This window comes from Ochotona curzoniae, unplaced genomic scaffold, assembly GCF_017591425.1.
Source record: "Ochotona curzoniae isolate NIBS_2020 unplaced genomic scaffold, NIBS_Ocur_1.0 scaffold_3835, whole genome shotgun sequence".
Lineage (NCBI taxonomy): Eukaryota > Metazoa > Chordata > Mammalia > Lagomorpha > Ochotonidae > Ochotona > Ochotona curzoniae.
In genome coordinates, this window is record NW_024467114.1 from 3682861 (window position 1) to 3703653 (window position 20793).

The 20793-nt window shown below is 45.0% G+C and overlaps 1 protein-coding gene across 1 annotated transcript in view; it reads right to left on the reverse strand.

The window, feature by feature from the left end:
* The window catches only part of SEMA3E (semaphorin 3E), a 168062-nt gene that overhangs the window by 68691 nt on the left and 78578 nt on the right, over positions 1-20793 (reverse strand). The gene's annotated exons all lie outside the window — the stretch shown is intronic.

Consider the following 20793-nt stretch of genomic DNA (forward strand, 5'->3'; position numbering starts at 1 on the left):
ATAGAGACTTCATTTGCGAGGGGGGAAGGAGGAGTAATTTAGAGGTTAGAAGTCTTGAATCCAGGAAGACAAGCTGTTCTTATTTAATAATTTTGTCAAGGTAGAAGCATTCCATTTTCCTCCCCAGGCATTCCACAAACAGCAGGAGAAGTGCATTTTGGGATCCAATATCCTAACAAAAACACAGATCAAAGCTGTCTGTGCCATTACACCGTGTCTTTATCGGTAAGAATTTATGATTTGGTGTCAGGGCTGCCAAATGTACTCGTTCCCAGAAGAAGTTTCCCAGTTATTCCCACAGATTGCCAAAACTTCCCCAATTTTATGCACAGTGAAATCTTTGTGATGAGAAGTCTGATGAGAGACTAGTTACTCATGAACCAGATTCAATAGATTTCTAGGTGTTTCAAGAAGGCCTAGCATGAAAGCACCAGCCACCAAAGCTGGGGAGTGCTGTTACACTGGAGAGAGAGGGGGGACAAATCCAGGATTACAGAGTGGGATTTTTTTGGGACACATGGACAAAAGCACGTCTTGAGTGGCAGCAAGATGGAAGACCCCTGTACTGTGAGACAAGACTAAGTGTCCAAAACAAAGGTAGCCCTGTGTCACCAGAGGGCACCTGGACTTTTTCAAGAAATATTAACAGTTCAGGCTGCATATAAGAGACATTGCAGGCATCAGTACCCAGCAAGAAGCACTGGGAAGATTATCTGAAGGACTTTGTTTACCCCCTGGGTTTTGGGATGACAGCCAGGGTCACCTAGAGGGCATTCATGTCAACTGGAATGTGTCAAGTGGATTCACACACTAGAATACCAAGAGTTGCTGCAACACCAGGGCACACGGCTTAGGACACTAAGTTTACTGGAGCATCAAAGTGCTAACATCACATGGAGTAATCTGTGCCTATACACCATGTTTGACTGGAATGAGGGGTGGTCTGGCCACCAGCAAAGGAGGCGTTCCATGAGTGAATTCCACCCAGCGGGTGATCTTGCTTAATTCTTGATGGGGCCACTGGTACTTCATTACCCCGTGTGCTCATAGCGTGGACAGGGTACCAACGGCGACTAAGTGCATTATGATTCAAACAATCTAAAAGTAGCACATATTAATTCTTTGCTAATAGAAACTATCAAAGTATCAATCTTATTTATATATAAAAAAACTTTTCCAACTCGATCACCTCTCCAAGGCCTAGTCTACCCTGTGAGTTGACCAAGATGCATGGGTGCATAGAGGTGGGCAAAGGATAAGAGCAGAAGTGTGCCTCCCGCCGACACATTTTGTGACTATGCCTTTTAAATGGATTTCATGAATTTTTGTCAAGCAATAATCAACTATACTATGACAGTTTAGAATACATTATATTACTGATAGAGAAACTCAAGTGCCTGGAAGTTTATCTTAACAGAACTGGAATGGACCATTACTCAAACCATGGGAATTAAACATGACAGTTAAAGTACAATAAGGGGCTGGCATTGTGATTCAAGCAGGTTAAGGCACCACTTGCAATATCCATGAGTGTCTATGTGAGTCCTGGTTGCTCCACTTCCAATCTGGCTCCTGCTGATCAGTGTGGGAAAGTGCTGGATAATGGCCCACGCATGGTAACCCTTGTCCTCATGTGGAGTCCAGATGGAGTTCTAGGATCTTTCAACCTGACCCAACCCTGGCTGTTGTAGCCACTTGGGAAATGAACCAGAGGATGAAAGATCTCTCTCTCTCTCCCTACTTTTTCAAATAAATAAATCTTTTAAAAATGTATCAGATGTGTATATCATAGCAGAAAGTCTTATAAATCAGGAACCCGGAGACCCAGTTCTAAGCCTGGCTTTGACATCGACTGCTTGGGTAACCTAGAACAGCCTCATAACCTCTTTATATTGGAACCCCCCACATGCTGATCATTTTTCGAGTTTTAAAAGTCTCACTATTTGACTAACTTGCATTTCTAAAATGGGAGTGAAAAATAGTGAAAAAAATAAGCAAGCTCAGCATGTACTGGTTGTAGAGTTCCTGGAGGTGCAATGCTGAGCCCATCTGTGGGAGACTTTAAAGGAGGAACTGGTTCCTACATAAGAGCAAATATCACATGTCTCGATTTCAGTTTGTCTAAAGAGAAGTAGTTCAAAATTCAGTTATACTTTCACATATTTAAATGATTATGGTGTCACAGAATGCTTTTTGGTGTCGTTTAAGGAACTTTGGAGATTATTTAGTCTGACTGATGCACATGCCTCAGAGGAAATTGTTGCCAAGGTATGTCTGGATACGTAAAACTCAGCATCCTTGCGTGCCTTGGTTACTCAGTCAAGACATTTCACTTCATTTACACAGACCCTTGCCAGAGGATTCCCATAGCCATTTTTAAGTTTATAAAACCCAATGACCAGATCATCATTTTCTTTAAACATTTTTGCACTGTGAGAGCAGCTAACTTTCTGGAACGACCAGCACTATACAACAGAGCGGTGGCCGAGTTCCTGAGGTCCGTGGGCAGCAGATCTGCCCAAGAATCCCAGCACTACTCAGAGCCCATCAGCACAGCAGCTGCAGGTGCCTTTATGGCCACAGGCATCAATCCCAACCCCCAAACTGTCCATCCTCACGGCTGATCATTCTTTTGACATCCTTGACTTTGTACCAGGAAATGCTGAAGCCATTCTCTAAAGGCAAGTATCTTTGCTTCAGACACATACTTGGCTGAATGGACATGGATCCTTTCTGTAACAGAAACCTTCCCTTTGTTTATTTGCTGTGTGTTTTCCTCTTGTTTATTTGATTATTTAAATCGCCTTTTCTCACAAGAGGACCTGAGGGGATGACTTCAGTGGGTGAAGTCATCTGCAGTGCCAGCATCCCTTCCTGGTGCCAATAGGAGTCCCGGCTGCTCCACTTCCCATCCAGCTCCCTGCCAATGCACCTGGGAAGGCAGCAGAGGAAGGTCCAAGTGTTCGGGTCCCTGGATGGGGTTTCAGGCTCCTGGCTTCAACCTGGCTTAGTCCGAGTCTGGCAGCCATTTGGGGAGTGAAACAGAAAAGAAGATCACTCTATCTTTTCCTGGTTCTCTCTCTCTGTAACTTTACCTTTCAAATAAGCAAGCAAGCAAGCAAATAAATAATAAACAAACAAATAAATAAACTTGAGATTAGTTGCACAGATATATTTAGTCAAATATATTTTTAGAGTTGTGAGGGTAGGAAAAAAACAGTACACAATAAATCTGGAATCAATTTCACTGAAAATCACTAATAACAAACTTGCTAATAAAATTCTCAAATTGGACTCGAACTTCTCAAAATTCAGACTAAAAGTTGCTATAGTACATGCAAAAACACATCGATGTCGGTCACAGATGTGCAATGCCGGGTATCAAAGGCTAGGAGGAAATTTCTCCTGAGATCACTGTGATGGGTACCCAGTGAAGCAGCCAGGTGGACCGAGAGACTGGGGGTCACTCTTGCACTTTGTTTAGAATTGCATTTCTCAACACAAGCCAACTGAACTGATGTTAAAAAGCAGTCTACTCTGGGTGAGTGTGTGGCTGTGAGTGATTGTGTTCATTACAATATCAACAATTGAAATGAACAGAGATTAAAATAGGGTGCTGCAAAGCCAGGCGTGAAAGCCAAGTCTCGTGGCACTGGAAAGCTAACAGAGCCAAGGCGATTGTTCTCTGAGGAGATACTGCATCTTTGTTTCTTGATGCTCTCAATGCCACTGCCTCCCTCTTCTAACTCCAAAGGGCTGACGAATTAGCTTGCTCAGCGTCAAGAATGTGTGTCTCAGCCTCTAGCTGTCAATGACCTTCCAGCTCCCGTCCACCACTGGGTGACCTCACTTCCTGCACCTCTCCATTCTAATGCTAAAGAGACAGACCAGAACTGGCTCAGCCCCTTGCGCACTCCACAGGCTGTTATGTTCCTCCAGACTGCTTCCTTTGTGATCCAATATCCAGCTGGGGTTACAAGTGCAAGCCTTTGGAGCAGCTTGGTCTCCCTAGCGATGGGTCCAGAGAAGTCACCTTGAAGCTCAAACTTGTGTAGTCCAACCACCAATAAAGTGATGGTACCAAATCGATTACACTCTGAATTTCCAGCAGGCCAAGTCGAAGTTCTGGTTATAGAACTTGGGAAGTGTCAGCCAAGATGAAAGTTGGGGTTTCTCATTAACTGACCTTGAGCAATGGTTTTTGTTAATAACTGGAGAGCTGAAATCACTCCCACTGCAGGCAAATAAACCTCTGTATTTGCATGGAAAAGAACGCACGCACTCCCAGCACCCCCTGATACAGGGGATGCTCTTCGACTCTATCTGCAAGGGATTTCTAGGAACTGGAGTCAGCTCTATTTGCACAAAAGAACATTCCAAAAGTCCACATTATTTGAAGAGAGAAATCTGATTAATCAGAGAATGCTAAAGCTTGAAAAAGAAGCAGAAACATAATCATTAGGACAAGATCTGATAAAACACTTATATGCAGCATATGGAAAAGTTCCTTTAGTAGGTTGTGAAAAATATTTCGAATATGAAAAAGATAATCACCTCTAGTCTGTGGACACCACATCCACAAAAGAAGTCCTGTGAAACAGTGACCATATTGCATTTTCAAAGAAATGACTAGTAAAACATCAGTGTGAGTGGCATTAAGATATTAATTGGTATGCCAACAGAGAGGTGGAGGTTGGTGGTGGGGAGAGAGAGGAAGAGGGAAAGAAAGAGAGAGAGAGAGAAAGAGAGAGAGAGATAGCAGTGCACTTCTCAAATGCCACCAACAGCTAGGATGAATCAGTCAAAACTGAGATCTACATACACAACCCAGGTCTTCCCCAGACGCAGCAGCAAGTCAGCTTCCTGAGCTCTCGCCCTAGCCTTCCAGGGTCTGTGTTAGCAGGAAGTTACCCAGGAGCTGGAGGCAGGAACTGGACCAGGGACTCCCAGCTGCTAGGCTGAACAATCCCTCTTGGATGGTATCTTACAAGTGAGAGAGAAAGGAGGAGCGGATGTCACCTTTTCTTCAAGATATTGCTTCTTCCAGCCCGTATTTGCAAGATGACATAGGGCTGACATAGACCACATACTGTCGGAAGGCTAGACATTCACTGTCTCGTTCAACCACGGTGACAAAAAGACTTCTATTCCTCTTTCTTTTTTCATGCAGAAAAGAGAAGTTTTGAGAAATTTGGTTAGGATTTGAGAAATTCATAGTTAGGGTTTTCTGATTAGTGTTGAACAAGACACTCATGGGAGACATTTGCTACTAAAAATGCAGGTTGGTTGTGGGACAGACAAGTCATCAGCAGGAACTCACACAGCTTTGTACCCCAAGTTCCTATCTCAGAGTCAGAAAGGAGCAAGGTGACCTGTTCACACCTAGGGCACTGCTTGCAATGACAGGTGTGGCCAGCAGCAGAGGCCTGGGTCCCTGTCCAGCGTCACCTGCTCTCATAGACTGGAGCGTCAAGTTCCTCCAATGTGTTCCTGTGTCCCAGCCCTGTCTCAGCGACTGTGTGCCTTCGGTCCTAATGAGTCTCTTTCAGATAAAGCAAAACAAACAAAAATGCCTCCATAATCTATCACTCCGTATGAAAGCAACTAGGCAGTCTCTTAAAGGAGTGTCCAAAACTGAATGTGTTCTTGCAGAACCTGATATAAATAAGGTCGAAGGAACAAGCTTGTCCGGTATCCATAAATATGGATTAATATAAGTCAAGGCATTGGATTAAACATTAACAGGAAAAATCAGGTGGATATCAGTTTTAATTACCTGCCAAATAACCAGTTTTTTCATGCTTTGACTTTTCAATTCTTGCTGCTGTTTTGCATGACTTTATTTTGAGGAAATGGAAAGGTCTTACCTAATTTGTGACAGTTTCAAAAAAGTGTGTATAAAAACAAACCAAAAAAGAGTTTCTTTTCAAGAGCTGTTTCTTACTCGTTTTAAAGCCAATGCTTTCAGTGTACTGGCGAGCTAAGCTGCAAATCAGTCTATGAACTTGACGTGTTTACCAAGCAAAGGCTAACTTCTTTATCCTTCTCCAGTGCTTCCAGCTGCCCAGATGAAAGCGACAGAAAACAGCCAGGAAGAGGGGGACAAAAGAGACACTAATCTCAGAGAATCTGCAGAAAATGCAGAGCAAATAAGGGACAGTGCTGACTCAGACCCAAGGAGCCACTCATCTGCCTCCTGCTCTAAAAATAACACCAGTGACTTGGGGGGCAGCCTCCCCCCACCCTGCCCCAGTTCATCCGGAAATGCTAATTATTATGGCTAAGCTGCATTCTAATTATTAGCTGCCAATGAAGAGCCACTCTGAGGATGCCCTCATTTCCTCCCAAGGCCTTTGTTTCTAACCTGCAGGGGACGCAAAATTCACCACCAACAACGATGCAATACAGGGACATTCTCTCCACTTTGTCAAAATACCTTTAAATCTTACACTTCATGTAGAAGATGGGGGAAGGCAGCTCTCTGACCAAACAGGGTTCTAGGGAAGGGGGAGTCTCCCGGAAGACACCCACTGTCACCTGCCTGCCGGGGTATTCCTAAACCTAGGACTTACACAAGGCCTGTCATCATTTTTCAGTATTCAATGTGCATCTTAAAAGTTAACCGAACACAAAATATTCAGTTACAGATACTCTGTTGTCTGTGAAAATGCCTTCTCAAATTCTTAGCAGTCACAAAGGGAATATCTGAACTCTCAAGTTCTTCAAAGCAAGATGATTCTCAAATATTTATCCTGTATCCTGACCCTCAAACCCATTCTTGCTGAGTCAAGCGCCCCCTGGCTGTCGTCTCAGAGTGGGGGCAGCCTCCTCTGATTTAGCCAATGAAGAGTGAGACCTTGCTTCCCACCGACAAACCTGCCTCTCTTCCAGGTTTCCCTCAGTAAACTAGTCTTTGGATTTTGGCAAAATCCTAGGCTATATTCCGGCTCTTCTTGCCCGGAATGACGCAGCAACTGTCCTCCACGCTGCTACCGGCCGTCCCGATCTGGACCGGGAAGAGGTCCCCTTCTGCTGGCTTCCACCTTCCATGCCTTACCCCAGCTTGTGTTAATTAGTTATTGCCACACAGGAGCCAGAGTGATCCTAGTACAGACTGGCCCACGATGCTCCTTCCCGCTGCCGCCCAGCGAGCTCTGATGGAAGCCTTGGCCCTGAGCCGCAGACACCTGCTGCCTCTGTACCCCTTTCGTGGAGGCTGCTCTGCTCACAGAGCCCCAGGACGTGGGCTTTGAGCTTGGCCCTGGCTCTGCCCTCCGCCTGGGTTGCTCCAGCCTTCAGCTGCCACACAGCTGGGTCTTCCTTCCCTAAGGAATCTAAAGGTCCCAGCCAGGTCTCAGTTGCAGCACACTCTGCTCAGATCCCACAGCCCACGAGTGCTTGTAGGCTTGCTTGTTTGTTTTGTCATTCCTTGTATATTTTCCTCTCCACTGACAGGAAACATGTTCCATCAGAGAGGTCAACTTTTCCGTCTTTGTCACTGTGTTATCCTCAATGGCCACGGTTTATCTAGCAGGCACTAGATAAAGAAGTGTCAGATGAATGGGTTTTCTCCTTCAGCTTTCTCATGGTGAAGTGGGTGTTATGACAATAGCTACAGGATTGGAATGAGAAGTGTCTCCCAGCGCCTAGCGCATAGTCAACATGTCCAGTCTTCTTTCTCCTTTCCTGGACGTGGTTGGACAATCTAAGGCACTGCGTACACGACCAGCTACACTCTGACCAACGGACATGACTCAGGAGAAACCCAGGTTTGCAGTGAAACGAGGGATTCTGCAGAAACGGGATTCCTGTGGTCACACAGTGTCTGTGTGTGTTTTAAGTTAAATCTCCAATTTCTTTCCAACAGTGGTTTTGGTGAATTTTCTATTCCTTCTCTTCATCTACGCTCACATCTGTCTGTAAGAGAACACTTGTCTTTATTTTCTCAGAAAATGTTCTTTCATATCATCTAATTATTTATAAACTCAACTAAAAATGAATGACACAATCATCACCTTTCCCTGGAAATTTAAATTCTAAGCACCAGAATAGCCAGTAAAAACTTTATATTTCGTACTACTATTGTTAAACTTGGGATTTTAATGACTTTTCCAGTGCTTGATTTTGTAAGGACAGGGACCGAGTCACCAACACACACAAGCGTACAGTTGGATATGGTTTCATAACATCGCAACAAAGTAGCCTCTTGGTCTCTAGTAAAGATCTTTACCTCTTATTTTTATAAAATTCAGGCCTTCTGTCCACCCATATAACTTAATCCTGAGAAATAGTCTTGGTAGGAAAAAATGGCTTTCTAATGTAATAGGAATTTGCAACCTCACACTGAACGTGTGTATTTAAAAAATCTGGTTTTTCAGAGTGACGTATTATCATAGTGACTACTGTGGAATTTGAGTACTTCTTTTATTAACATCACCTGGCCCTCAATCACCACCCTGATGGAATAATCACTGGATTTCAAATCCAGGTCAAGGGAAGGTCAACGTAATCACCTTTTCATGTCTTGTTAATTTGATAGAAATAGAACCTACCCAGCCACATTATAAGTGACAGAACACAATGCTGTGAGTTGGTAGATGTTCTGGATATAGAAATGAGGTTGTGTGCTTTTTGCCACTGCTTGACAGGCTTGGAAATGCTATAGAACCGCTAAGAGCTCATTTGCTCTTCAATTACATGCCTCAATCACTGTAGCCGGTGCCATGTGAACCGGATGCCTCCTAATAGGTACTCGGCCCCCTGGGTAGATGGGTTCCCTTCTGATTGGCTGAGAGAGATGTGAAGAGAGAAAACAAACCTGGGCTATGTGTACGTTCACTGATGACTTTCTTTCAGACAAAGTTGCCTTAGTTACAAAGCCACTAGCAAATTCTTCTTCTGTTTTTCTTTTCCGGCATTCCTCAATTAGCAATGAGTTGCCTCCCAGAAAACCCGCTGTTGTTTATCACAGGTCACAAGGTAAACAGGACCTACGGAGATCACCCATGTGTTGTCTGGAAGGTCCTCGGGTGGTGGGGGCTACTCTGGGAGGTGGCCGTCACCCCCTATTGCTCCTCCTGCACCGCCCTGACAGTGGGTGCATTATCATCCCCATTGACTAAGACACAGACTTAAAAACTTCCCAGGGTCAGACATCATTTGAACATTGACACTTCCAGATCCTGAACATCATTTTGCTTATTGCAAGTGCCCGTAACAAAAGAGTTTGCATAGGAGCAGGCATTTGTTCTAGCGGGTGAGATGCCAGATGTGAGTGCTGGGGTTCAACCTCCAGCTTTGCTCCTGACTCCAGATCCTGAGAGGCAGTGATGAGGGCCCAGTGAGTGGGTTCCTGCCCCGTACACGGGACTTTGGCCCCATGCAGACTTTTGACGAATGAAGCAGTGGACTTATGGACTAAGCTATGTCAAAGACTCAGTAAGGTCAATCCCCAGGGAATCTATCAGTTGTTCCCCAGGTTTCCTGCATGTTCCAAATAACACTGGCTGATGGGATGGTCAGAGACGTTGTCAGAGGCAGGCATGTCTTCAATGTACACCTTAGCCTTGGGTCATGGTTTGCTTCCTTGTTTATGCTGCATGACCCAATGCAGTCAAGCACAAGAAAGGGACATGGGACCCGACACCACCGAGATCAGAAGCAACTGCAACACATTTTAAATAAACCTATGCTGATATCCATTAAATAAGATAGCCTTCAACATGAAAAGTGTTGTTTTTTTTTTAAACAAATAAGACGCTTGGTTTTTTTTGTTTGTTTGTTTTATTCCCAGTATACTACTAAATTCATGATTATAGGGGACCTACTTGCTTGGGACATCCACGTCTCTGTGGAATTAGAGGCAAAGATGGGTTTGCAGTAACATCCCTCCAGCCTCACAAACCAGGTCCTCTCACAGTCTATGTTATCTCCAGCTGGGAAAAATAAATTGGATGTGTTCCAAGGATGTTCTCTGGAATAGTTCTATTTGCTAATTTGTGTAAATCATAATGATTACAGAATTTGATAATACAATTAATGAAAAAGATACAACTGCCCACTGAGTTCTTGTGAAGCTGTCAGAAAAACTGTACTATTAGTATGGAAATGAAACGCATTTGTTCTTCTTAATCTGTCATCTTGTGATTTTCAATAGCTTTCAACATAAGGAGTAAATGATAATTAAATAAATTCAATTTCATATCTGTATCTTTTACTTATTAACACAATGAGAAACTGCAACCTAGATCATGCTTTATAATGCGTGATTGCCAAGGAAACCAGTTGGCAAATGTGACTCCCCTGTCTACACGCCGAGAACCAGAGGACGATGACATGGGAAAGCATGGAAACTCAGGAGATGTGTTAGTGGAATAAATGAAAGACCTATTGCAGGAAACTTTGGATAAATGGCGCAGGATGAAATTGGCTTCAGGCAGCCATGTACTAGTAGAGTACCTTTAAGGAATGAGACCTGAGTTCTCTCACGAAAGCAAGACTGGCTAAGTCTAGACTGCATGATGGGCTGCCAATCATTTTCTTGGTGAATCAACTGAGTTTCTGCAAATACCACTGCTGGCAGCTGGCAGCAAGAGTGAAACGCACAGACATGCAGCCCCCTCTCCAGCCCCTGGCCCCCAGCTTTGTCGGAGCACACGCCAGTAGCCAGGTACCTGGCCATCCATCATCAAGTCAAACATCATCTCCAACTTTCTTGAATCCTTCTGGCAAGGTCATTGTCCTTCTCTGGGAAAAAAAAATCCATGTGAAATTGGGAACAGGAAGTCAATTTTCTTTTTCTGCTTTTGCTGAGAGCCACAGACACTAGATGCTGCCTTCCAGCAACATCCCCGACTCCCAGGTGGCCTTGTCCCACCAATGCTGGAGGCGAGGACAAGGACTTAAAACCTTAGAAGAGAGCTGTGTGTGTGAGAGAGAAAAGGATAAAGCAGGAAAGGGAAGGAGGGAGGGAGGGAGGGAGAGACAGAGAGAGATGCCAGTAAGCAGTATAAAAACTCGTATATAATCAAATATCTTTTATTTTGTAAGGTGGTGATTAAAGCTTATGTGAACAATATGAAAAATGATCATTTTGGTTATGGACCTTATTAATAAAATGCAAATTAATAGAATCAAGTTTTTAAATCAAGATTTATTCATTTCTATTGACAAGCAGATTTACAGAGAGAAGGAGAGACAGAAAGATCTTTCATCTTCTGGTTCACTCCCTAAGTGGCTGCAATGGTCAGAGTTGACCTAATCTCAAGCCAGGACCCTGGAGCTTCTTCCAGTCTCTCATGTGGGTGCAGGTGTCCCAAGGCTTTGGGTCATCCTTTACTGCTTTCCAAGGCCACAAGCAGGGAGCTGGATGGAAAATGCAGCAGCTGGGACATGAACTGACACCCATACGGGATCCTAGTGTATGTAAGGTGAGGATTTAGCCACTAGGCTACTGTGCCAGACCCAGAATCAAGCCTTTTAAAGTTACTAAGTCTTAGCTTGCCTTTGTAAGTTTATCAGTCATAGAATTCAGTATTATGACTTTCTAATACTTAAAAAATTGCTGTAACTTACAGGTGCTTTTTTATAGCTAAAACATGAATACTTAGAACGTCGTAGAACATAAACATGTAAACCAAATAATTGGTTGGTGAAGTGCTCACAGAAGCCATTACCTGTATGAATCCAGTTGCAATATTTTCAACTTTGACGATCATTGATACAGCACAGTGTATGATATCTCACAGGGATATTCATGGCAGTAAGTTGCCTATAGGTTAGCTATTTATTAGCATATTTCCCTTAGTGAACAATTTCAATGTATTATTGGCAAATTGCCATGAGTAAAGTAGCAGTTAACTGGAAGTCAGAGGGGTCCGAGTGGAGAAGTTATGTGATAGCAGAACCCCCGGGGACCTCCACATTTTCCCTCTTCTGATTAGACCACAGCGGCTTGAACCAGTGTCCATATGGGATACTGGCATGTAAGGCAAAGGCTTAACCTGCTGTGCCCTGGCATTGGCATTCTGAAAAATAACTTGGGGATCCTAATGCGCAACTGATGTACCAAAACATTATTGTGGAAGACACCAAAACCATCAAAATTAACATGAAGAAAATCCCCCACATTGAACTTACCATTAAAAACCACATTTTTCTACCAGATTGAGAGCAGCAAAGCAACTTTTACTGACACCATGTAGATTTGGTGACAACATTGAGGCATCCCTCATGTGTTACTGCATGTCTGAGGCCTCCAGAAAACCGAGCAATGAGCAGCTTAGTGGCTCTGGGCTCCCAGTAGACTTTCTAACGGTGTGTATGTCCCAGACCCAGGGGCTGAGTTGTCCTCCCTGTAGGCCTGAGTCATCCTGGTTCAAGTTCTGGGTGCTCCATTCGTGATCTAGCTCCCTGCTAATGATCCTGGGAAAGCAGCAGAGGATGGCCCAGGTGTTTGGGCCCTGTACTCGTATGAGAGGCCCAGAAGAAGCTCCTGGCTTCTACCTAGCATAGACCCAGCTGTTGGGGTCATTTGGGGAGTAAAACAGCAAACGGAAGATCTTTCCTTTTGCCATAGTGAGCCATGAAGAACTGTCTCAGCTCTCCCAGGCTCCAGTGGCTCCCTGGAGCAGAAGAGGATCTCTTTCTCCACTCCATAAAGATTTCTTACTTCCTATTAACTGCTTGGGATTCTACCTGGCAAAAGTAGAGGTAGGAATTCTATTATCGAAACCACAGCCTATCTTCAGCAGGTGCCACACTGCTCTGTAAGCCACAAAGCACCCATGGTGCCCCCTAAGCATGGGTTCTGTGAGGTGGATGATACAGACTCAGCGGAATGCCCTCTCTTGACTCACAAGACAACCTGCATGGAATGAACCTATGTAGTACAATGCACAAGAAGAACAATTTAAGATAGAACATCTAAAACTTAAAATATTTCAAGTAAAGTTTATTTTTAATTGATCATACTTAAACATTGAGATTTATGACCATTAAAAGGTAGAATAACCTAAAAAGTTGATGTCACGTTGGGTTCTGCAAGTTCGATTAAACTTTTTGGTAAACTTTCTGTTTCCTGAAGCCTTTCCTGTAGGTTTGTAAGGACCTGAAGCAAGAACTCGAGCTAATCTGAAAGACCTCAGGTCATGGGTCATGCAGGTATCAAAGGCCTGTAAGGCACTGTATGAAGTGCTTGCCAGTATTCAAGGTGAGTCCTTTGCTAGGTCAGCCTTTCACAGCAGCCATTTCAGGCCACAAGGCAGAGACTTGCCAGAGGATTCCAATGCCCTGTGTGCTACGGAAAGCAGCGTTAACTGCCCAGCATTCACGGCTGCTCTCAGTGGTTTCAGTTCTCTACTCAGTGGGTGATCACTTTCTGAAGGTCTGAGTTCCTGCCCACTGCGCCTGCGCACTTCTAAGCTCATGGTAGTTTCCATCAGACCTCCACTCATCCAATGAGGCTGGGTCAAAGTGAAGACCCTTTCTATTCTCTAACAGCAAGATCAGAAAAGCCAAGGGCCCATCACATGTGCCCAGTGTTTCAGTATGTGAAAAACATTTTCCTAGAAAGGTGTGCATAATATCAGCACTCTTTCAGTATGAGAAACTGCAAGTCACAATTTGCTGATTTGTTCAAGCCAAAGAAATGAAAGCACAGCAATCATGGAGGAATGCTAGGAACCATGTTAGGTCCAAAAGGACCGGCATGTTGGACCTGTTGATTCCCGCAGCTAACGTAACTTAGCTGACAGCTGGGGGGCTGTTTCTGTGCTACCCCTTGGAAGCCCTCTGCTTGGAAGAGGTCAATAGTCCTCAGACAAAGAAACGTCTTTGGAGAGGGATGGATAATTAAATCTCTTGTCCTGACAACTCCCAAGAAGCCGTGTGCACACTGTGAAATCACTCAGAGCTAAGACGTCGGTGGATTAGTCACATTCACTTGATTGTGTGTCTAGACGCTGGACAAGGCAAAGAGCTGCTCACTGCATTCCACAAGACCTTGCAGCTTGTCCTGCATTTCTGCAACTTCTAAAGGAATGAAACAAAAAATTCAGGCGATAATATTTTAGAGATAGCTGTGTTTGATATGAATTTGAACTTAGCAAGAAATGCTGCCGTACATGCAAGATTTCCTTGCCGCTATAAATTATTTTACACTTACATACTTAGTCTTAGGAAGCAGTGTTTGAGACTGGCAGTTTGTTTTCTGAGTTACGTATACGCAAGGGAATGATCCTGGGGAAGAACTGTCTTCAGTTGCCCCAGATAGGTAAATCCGAGTGTTCTGAATATCACAACCTAGATATTTCTTTGCTTTGAATATGACACAAAATATATTGCACCTGCCTTGTAACTTTTTTGTGATAGAGCAACAAAAATAACATGATATGTTAATAGTATCAGTATCATCTTAAAACTTGAATATGTAAAACCCAAACTGCTCTCCAAAGTTCTCCAGTGCTAATGGAAACTGCTTTAACAAAGAGAGTAAAACAAGAACAGAGGCTAAACTAATGATATGCATATATTTTGAAATGAAGTGAGCGAGGAAATTATGCTTTGGAAATACAAAAGGGAGCACATCACAGCAATTACAGTCTGAAGGTCTCTCTATTTGCTTTAGTGAAATGTTGGGGTGTCCGGGTCCTTGTTTGAAGCTCTGCCCCACACATACTCATTTCCAATTAGTTGGATGCATCTGCCTTGGTAATAGCTTTCTAGTTTTCATACTCAATTAAAAAACTGATAGTGAGTCTTGACTCAAAATCAAGGCTGTGACCTCTGCAACCAGCACATTCACTTCAATCTCCCCAGCGCTGTTCCTTGACAAACTCTCTGGACAGCCTGATTATCCTTCCGGCCCCAGCCCCAAAGGCTCTGCCCAGGATCCCCTGGGGAAGCAGCACGAGGGGCCATCAAAGCTTCCATTAGAAGCAAAAAATGCATAGAGCATCTAAAAATGAATATTTAAGAAATAGCATTATTGTCCAAGGCTAAATGGCAAAAAATGTTTTTAAAAATCGTGTACGTTCTATTACACTCTTTATATGAAAGGGTGACCTCATTCCAAATTAAAAGTGTGCAAGACTATATTTAGGTTGTATTTTAGCACTCAAGTCACAATCATTGCTGGGTCTTAAAACGCGCACACACACACACACACATTTTCATAAGTAAGAGAAATCATTTTGCAGGGTGACTTTAATATGAACTTATAGAAAACCAATAATTATGTTGTGTTTTCAGGACTTTCAAGTTAGGTTTTCTAATACCATTATCCAATTACATGTGTTTCAAACAAATGTCACATTATTTTGATTAAGCTGTCAAAATCTCTTGAAGGTTTTTTAGGATAGCTCGACCATGCTTGAAAATCAGGATCACTTCAGTAGCTTCTAATATCACTATTTTTCTTCCATTTTTCCTCTACATTTGAAAGTAAACAACACAAAATCTGTTGTTTGTCCATTAACTAACTACCTCAGTGCCCACCCAACTTTAAATGAAGGGCGATATTTTATCAGCGAGTGGAATACTGAGATTCATACTGGATACTGTTTTTCTCTTTGGTTGAAAAATACCCAGCAGGGTCAGGAGAAAAACACGCTTCTCTTTGATCCAAGGGGAAAAATGCTGAGTGGAGTAAAGCTAGGTTTACTGCGGCCATTGTGAGCCCGGCTTCCTGTAACAAGTTGAGGCATTAAGTGGAAACGAGCTGCTCCCCGCCCCCATCGCCTGCATCTGTCGACATGTTTTTAGAGAACCAGGAGAGCTCAGAGGTGGAACAGTGACAAATGAAATCCTTCGGACATTAGTTTCCTATCATATGTGCTGAGCTGCACCTGCCTGCAGCTATATGCGGCTTCCTGCAAACAGGGAATGAACAAAATGAAGAAAAATGACTTTTCTCTCTGAGTCTCTCCTCCCTCTGGACATGGCTTAACTGATGGAAATGTGCTTCGTCCTGGCCAGGGCAAAGAGCCATAGCCCTGGTCAATGTGCAGAGGGGGGACTCTGCTGGCTCTTGGTCCCCCTGCCCCGGGAGGTCTTCTCCTCTTCCCGCCTGGCTTTTCCTTCTCACTGTTCCGTGGGCTCCTCTCAGGAAGCCAACCGCCCAGCAGGTGTTTTATTTGTGCAGCATGTTCTACACTTAAGAAAGCACTTTTGAGAAAAAGATGGCCTAGATTCCAGCTAGACGCTATCTCGGGCACAGAGAGTCAAGGAGGAGTTGTTGCCCTATTGCTTTATGCGTCATCCAAAAATACAGCACAAATTAGCCAGAAAGCTGGCAGAGTCACTGCTTCCCTTAACAGCCTCACGCATCCCCTCACCCCAGGGTGTCAGGTCTTCCCGATGTGCACCGTCTCCACCGCAGGAGGCCTCGAGGAGCTCACGTCTGCACTAGGACTGCTAATCAATGCACCCCGTGCTCAGAGTTCACTCGGCAATGATTCTCTTCAGGAGTCTGCAGGATACACTGTTCACGTGAACAATGGGCCGTGTCTCCAGGTACAGGAAAATAAGCTGGACTGGATAGATGCATTTTCTAAATATGGAGTCTCTACACAAAGCAACAGATTGTGATTCTCTTAGGTTTTTAAATTGACATGTCACAAATAATAAATTCATTACTTTTGATTTAAACTTGGTATTACTCCTTAACTCAATTAATATTTAAGCACTGGATTAATTTCTGGACATATAAATAAACAAAATAATCTAGCTACATGGTTTTTCTCATGTAAGGTGTAAAGAAGGTGAGATATTTTCTCTGCCAAGGCAAAGAGAAGAATTACTTTAGATGTTAAATATTGCTGGACAGAGATAAGAAAAAGTAGATATTTTGGCTTACTTTTTAAAAAGATTTATTTATTTTTATTGGAAAGTCAGATATACAGAGAGAAGGAGGGATAGAGGGGAAGATCTTCTATCCACTGATTCACTCCCTAAGTGGCCGCAACAGCTGGAGCTGAGCCGATCCGAAGCCAGGAGCCTCTTCCGGGTCTCCCATGAGGGTGCACGGTACCAAAGCTTTGGGCAGTCCTCGGATTCTTTCCCATGCCACAGGCAGGGAGCTGGATGGGAAGCGGGGTCGCTGGGACACAAACTGATGGGATCCTGGCATGTGCAAGGAGAGAACTTTAGCCACTAGGCTACTGTGCCAGGTCCTCTGATTTACTTTTTTAACTTAATAATTTTACTTGGAAAAATCGTATTAAGACTGATATAGTTGCAAAAACTATTACAAGTAAAAATGATGCAAATTTGAAATTTTTCAGAATGTGAATACTTCGCAAATCGGAACCAGGAAGGACTTTCCATGCTTCGGTGTGACATTACTTTGAGATAGTATTTGGGTAAGTAACTAGAGAGCACGTCGCATGCTGTTGATGTTTAGGCAGAGCAGGTACAAGCAAAACCCCGGAAGCCGAGATGTGCCGACGTTGCCAGCACACAGTCTGACACTCAACATCAGTGCACACACTGAGCCTGGCAGGAGATTCCCTGCTCCGCTCTGCTTGTAGCGAGATGCCGACTGCGGGAATGCCAGAGCGGTTGTAACAGCATCTTCTGGTGAAACTGAAATAGCACATTCTAATAGCATGAGGAAGGGTGTTCAGTCACAGCCAGCTTCCACACAAGGCTACACACACACACTCCATGACATGTCGCCTATATGATGGAACTTGTCACCCTTGGAGGGAGGTGTCCACTTCATAGGACGCTGCATCGCCCAGTGCCCCTAGGAGAGGGGCTTCAACATCCTCAGCGTGATGTGTGCTCTTGCAGCAGGCTGCCTGACTCCTTTTGGGGTCTACAGCATCTGCACTGCCAGGCAGGGGCTTCCGCAATGGCCTGAGTGCTTCTGCTGCTACCTTCTGCTCCGTGGTCTTGACACTCTTTTCTCCAAACAATATGCTGGCTGTCCTCTGGTCAGCGTGCAGAGGCAGGGAGGGCTTGAGAGAGGGGTAGCAGAAGGCCCAACAGCAAAATCAGCATAAATGGAAGAGAAGAAAGGAAAAGGAGTGCCTGTGGAAGAGAGAACCCATGCAGACACAAGACTGTCCTTCCAAGATCAATCTGCAAGTGCTAGCAACATCTGCCTGAGCACACCCGGAACAAACTTCCTAGGGCATGGCTTGCCAAAAGTCCTGCAAAGATCGTGTGTCATAGCATGACCCCACCCCTGTTTATCAGCCCAACACCATTCTCTGACCTAATCCCAAAGTCTCCGTGATAGCAGATACACAACATTATTTAACATTCTCATGTCCTGGGTCTTTCTTTTTGTCTGCCTGGTAGAATCATCAGGGCTCTCACCAAACCTTGAAACCAGCCCCCTCTTTTCAACCTGGCAACCCCTGCTGTGAGGGCCTCACACCCAGTGCAGGTCTTGGTATAGTTCTGCAGCCCTGCCAAAGATGGGAGTCTTGAGGCTTTGTCTTTTAGATTTGTAAATGAATAGAGCCTGGCCCTAATGACAGTGGCAATAAACGCTGTACTGAGGGCTGCACAGGGGCCCCATAGGAACCATATCTTAGCTATCACTGCCACGCTTTAGCAGAGGAAGGTGGGACGTGAAGACGCTAACTGACTGGCTTGAGGTCGCACAGTGTGAAGGCTGCGGGATGCAGAGGTGAGCCAGGCTGCCTGAGTGCTCTGAGCCTCCTCAGTACTCCGAAAGCAGCACAGAGACAGGGCTCATGAGTGGATGCGTAAGGCACAGTGGAGGTGGCTTAGGCTACAGACCAGCCCCAACAGCCATTTGTCATCAGCTCTGTCAAAGAACAAGCTCCAACACCACTGTGCGCGGCTGTGCCCATTTAAATAGTTCCCGCATGCCATTTACCACTCTGCTTTCTAAGCTATGCCTGGGAGAGTTAACCAAGTCCATTCAGGCGGAGGCCAGAGAATCCCAGGAACGGGCCTGGCTGGACAGCTGCTCTGCTCAGTGCCCAGGCCCCAGCATCTGTGAAGGCACCCTGGAGAGAAACATTTGGTTCCTCTCCTCCTTCTGGCCTTTCCTCTCCTCTAACGGCCAGCACAAAAACTTGCTTTGTTTCTCCAACACCCCTTACCTGTGCCACTACTTTCTCTACAACGGTGGGAAATTGGACAACACGAGAAGTCCTGGCAGGGAAGAGAAAATGGCTAGGGAGGACCAAGGAGCCGCAGCCCCAGGCTGGGCCGGCAGGCTTTGGAGCAAACCCTATCTCTGTGGTCAGAATGAGGATGCTGGCCTGCTTTGTAAGACACAGATGCACATGTAGAGTGTCCAGCCGAGGCTGCTGACACACAGCAACAGACAGGGCACAAAGGGCCACTGAATTCACTGGAAGAGATGTGGTGAGGTGAGGCCACTGTAAGCCAAATGGTGACAGGTTCAAGTTCTTTGTAAATGGGTAGTTACATATCCCCACCCTAGTGAATTAAGCTGGGATGTTGCAGGCTCCCGGAAGTGATCTGCTTTGCTCTGCTTTGTGCTCTGTAAGGATGATGGGGCACTGGGTTGTGAGGCAAATGGGATGCCGGCCCCCTGGCTAATCCCCTTTTGTCGGGAGGCTGCACGCAGAACACCTGCACTGCGTTTGTGTGGAGACCTGGGTTCCTCTAGGAAGCACCTGCAGAAGCTGTTGCTGGTCCGTGTAGCAGATGCCCCAGGTGCAGACGTGGTCCAGGCACCTGTGGGGCAGTTCCTGCGGTGAGATCTTTTCAGCTCCCAGTCTGTCCTGTAGTGTCTGGAGGAAACCCATCTCCCCCCAGGACACAGAGAACACACCGAGAGAATGATTTCACCAGGATACACAGGTAACAAGCTCAACTACAAAAGGTTGAAGAGCAAGTGAGGACAAAACTGCATTCCAGGGCCCGGCACAGGAGTCTAGTGGATAAAGTCCTTGCTTTGCACGCCTGGGATCCCATTTGGGCTCTGGTTTGTATCCTGTCTGCTCCTCTCAGCTCCCTGCTTGTGGTCTGTGAAATTAGTTAAGGATGGTGCAAAGTCTTGGGACCCTGCAACCACATGGGAGACCCAGAAGAAGCTCCTGGCTCCTGGCTCCTGGCTTTAGATTGGCTCAGCTCTGACAATTGCAGCTACTTGGGGAGTGAACCAGTGGATGGAAAATCTTTGTCTCTGCTTCACTCTGTAAAATTTTGTCTTTCAAATATAAATAAATAAATATTAAAAATTGTTTTCCAATATTGCATAAGTTGTGACCATGTATTTTATAAAATCACATACAAGGTGACTTGTGTCAGGAAAAGATGGTGATGGGAGATTATTTTTGAATCTTGCTTTAAGTTTTGCATTTTCCTGAAGGAACCAGGTTAAGGTGTAAAGATGATTACAGGTGTACAGTACTGCATTAATGTGCTTGGGCTGCTACGTCATAGACTAGCTTCAACGAGAGAAAGGTAGTAAGTCCAAGGGCCAGCTGCCAAGTGACTGGGGTCTTGGAGGAGGCTCTTCCTGGCGTCCAATGGCACAGCATGTGGGCTTCTTGCACCTGTCTTCCCAAGGACATGGAGCCTGGCACGGCCGCCACCCATGGCATCCTATCCCCTCAGGCATTTCCTGGCTTGCCCTGGTTGCACTGGGGGCTTGGGTTTTCAGCACAGGGACTCGGGGAAGACCAGGACCTTCCCAGCTGTGTGCTGTCTGAGGCAGCGACACCATGATGAGAGCAGAGATCACCCTCTGTATGCACTACCAGGATGTATACACAGAAGAAGGGCAACTGCAAAGTGCCAGATGTGGCATCAGGTGTTGTATGGTTGACGCTTGAGAGA